The sequence below is a fragment of the Polypterus senegalus genome, chromosome 6 (assembly GCF_016835505.1).
Source record: "Polypterus senegalus isolate Bchr_013 chromosome 6, ASM1683550v1, whole genome shotgun sequence".
Lineage (NCBI taxonomy): Eukaryota > Metazoa > Chordata > Cladistia > Polypteriformes > Polypteridae > Polypterus > Polypterus senegalus.
The window spans coordinates 85,270,547-85,273,374 of NC_053159.1; positions in this window are offsets into that span (position 1 = coordinate 85,270,547).

Here is a 2,828-nt window from a genome sequence, read left to right on the forward strand (position 1 = left end):
TTGGAACCCCTGTAGATTTTGTCTTTTTCTCTAGCTCAACTGGAGTTTTTGTTATTTTTGAGACTTAAATTTTGATATTGCATATAAGGACGGTACCCTTCTACTAATTATATATCTATGTTTATAACATTGCATGGATTTTTGTTCTTTGTTACTTACACTGCACAGCAATTTTTTGAAAAGTCTTGCTTCCTGAAAAGATTTTGCTGATTGTGACACGTACCTACTGGGTATGCACAAATATAGTTTTGGTTTTAATGCATCACGTAGGAACTCTGAGATAAAGACATGTATATGTTTACTGACAATAACGTATCACATTTATGTTTTGCATAAGCTATTAAATTCAACAGAATTAAAAGTGTTTTGCTCCTGATTTCCTTTTGCATTCAATGTCTGGCACATCACGTTGCAGTATTCAACAGTAGTCAGCAAGCATTGATGGATTCCAGTTGCCCTGGTATCGTTTCTCCATCGTAGCAATGTCCTGGTGAAACCTTTCACCGTGTTTGTCACTGATAGCACCAAGAACTGTGAGGAAGAAGTTCAAGTGTGATCTGAATTAATCTTGAGTGACATGTTGCACTTCATTGTCTTGTATGCTTTGAGAAGTTTATCTACCAGTTGAATGTAGTTTGGGGCTCTGTAATTGCCTAGAAAATTGTCAACAACGTCTTTTTAAGGCTTTTCAGGCATTTTTTTCTGGCCCAACTAACAGATCTTTAAACCGCTTGTCACTCATAATCCAGGGGCCAACAAAAATGCCTTCCTTGATCTTGGCGTAAGTTATTAAAAAATCTATAAGAAACACCCAACAGTGTTCAAGAAGCAAAAACTTTGTTGTGCAGTGTTATACATTAATATTCTTACCTAATCTTATATAATGATAGGTGCCAAACCTAACATTTACAGGGTGTTTTTACACTTTTCCAGGTTTACGGATATATATCTTTGAGAAGTGCCTTTGAACTCATGTCTATAAAACAAGCAGTTTGTCATAAAAAGGGCACTACAGACAGCTCTTGGTATTCATCGCTACTGACTTCAATAAGACGGTAAATAGAGGTTCTAACCATGAACAAAATCATTGTCTATGAGCACCAAAACTTCAAGGGGATGAGCAGGGAGTTCACCAAAACTGTTCCAAGTCTAATTGATGAAAACTTTAATGACTGCATTTCATCCTTAATTGTAATTACTGCCCCTTGGGTAGCTTATGAGCACCCTAACTTCAAAGGCCGGCAGTTTGTGTACGAGGAAGTGAAGTATGCCACTGTTGAAGGGAATGATAAATTTTCTTCCTTGCAAATCATCACTGACAACATTGATGACACTTTGATCTCTTTATATGAAAATGCTAATTATGGTGGAAGAAAGAAAGATGTTACTATTGAAACGAACCTGTGCTTTCTGACTTCAATGACACTGCCTCGTCCCATATTGTGAATAGAGGAGTCTGGGTCCTGTATGAGCATGGAGAACATGTAGGCAGGCAACTCATTGCTCGAGCAGGAGTAAAGGTGGCAAACTACGGTGATCTCGCCTTCAACAATCAGCTCTCCTATCTTCGTCCACTGAAGTATGGTTCCCCTACTGTGAAAGCCAAAATTCAGTGGGAGAAAATGGTCAAGGACTCGGAGAAGAATGTGAAGATTGACGAGTTGGTCAGTCAACCAATCTGACACTGAGCAGTCCTTTTTTTTCCACTGCCACCAAAGAATATGAAACCTACATCAGCCAGAGCATCTCCTTCAGCAACTCCACCAAAATTACTGTTGGAAATACATTCTCCCTTGATATCGTGCCTGGTGTAGGAATGGAGACCAGCATCTCGGCTTCCAACACCTTCTCTGTTGAAAAAGGGAAAACCGAATCTACAACTGCAAGGGAGAAGACAGAACTCAACCTACCTGTCATAATCCCTCCTCATACAGAATTGACTGTTAATGTCAAGAGAAAAGAAATAGAGAAACGAAGATAAGAAAATGCTAATCATATTCATGCATTACATTTTTAAAGCCATCTAAAGGGCCAATAATTAAAATGTCAGCTGGGTTTGTTTTTACTTTTTTTACTAACTTCTCTCAGTAGTTAGTACTGCAGAATCAATAAAATCTGAAAATAATTAAATTGTTGTGTTTTTGCTATTTTGTGTGTTAAAGGTTACTTTCAGATTTCGGCCAATATATTCTGTATTAGTTTTAAATGGGTTGTAATTAATTACATATAAACATAACATGACAGCTACTTCTACATCTTCATAAATTGCTCTCTTATGTTTTCATATGTAATTACAGCTCTTTTGAATTCAGGTTAGTCCTTAGTATTCAGACTTTAATTTAAAATTCTTGCTTCTTTGCTCTGGGTGGGCACAGCAATGCGGAGGGCTGCACTACCACCTCATGTCACTTGTGTTCTGGTTTACTACTCACCTGCAGAACATTTTACATGGAGTTTGTATGTTTTCCTTATATTGATGTTCATTGCACATTCTATGAACATACAGTTAATTTGAAAGGCAAATATAATTTGATTTGAGGTGTATGTTTGTGTGTGTGTGTATGTAAATATTTTAGAAAGAAAAGGAAATAAAAATGTCCATTTCTGTCTGTGAGATTTTGGCAACTCCAGATGGAGTATCGCCACGACTGCTGAAGGCCTTTGGAGCTGGGGAATCCTCTACAGTGCATCTTTAACCTGAGCCTGGAAAAGGGGAGAATCCCAAGGCTTTGGAAAACATCTTGTATCACCCCAGTCCCAAAGGTATCACGTCCTAGTGAGCTGAATGACTTCCGGCCTGTTGCTCTGACGTCACATCTGATGAAGAC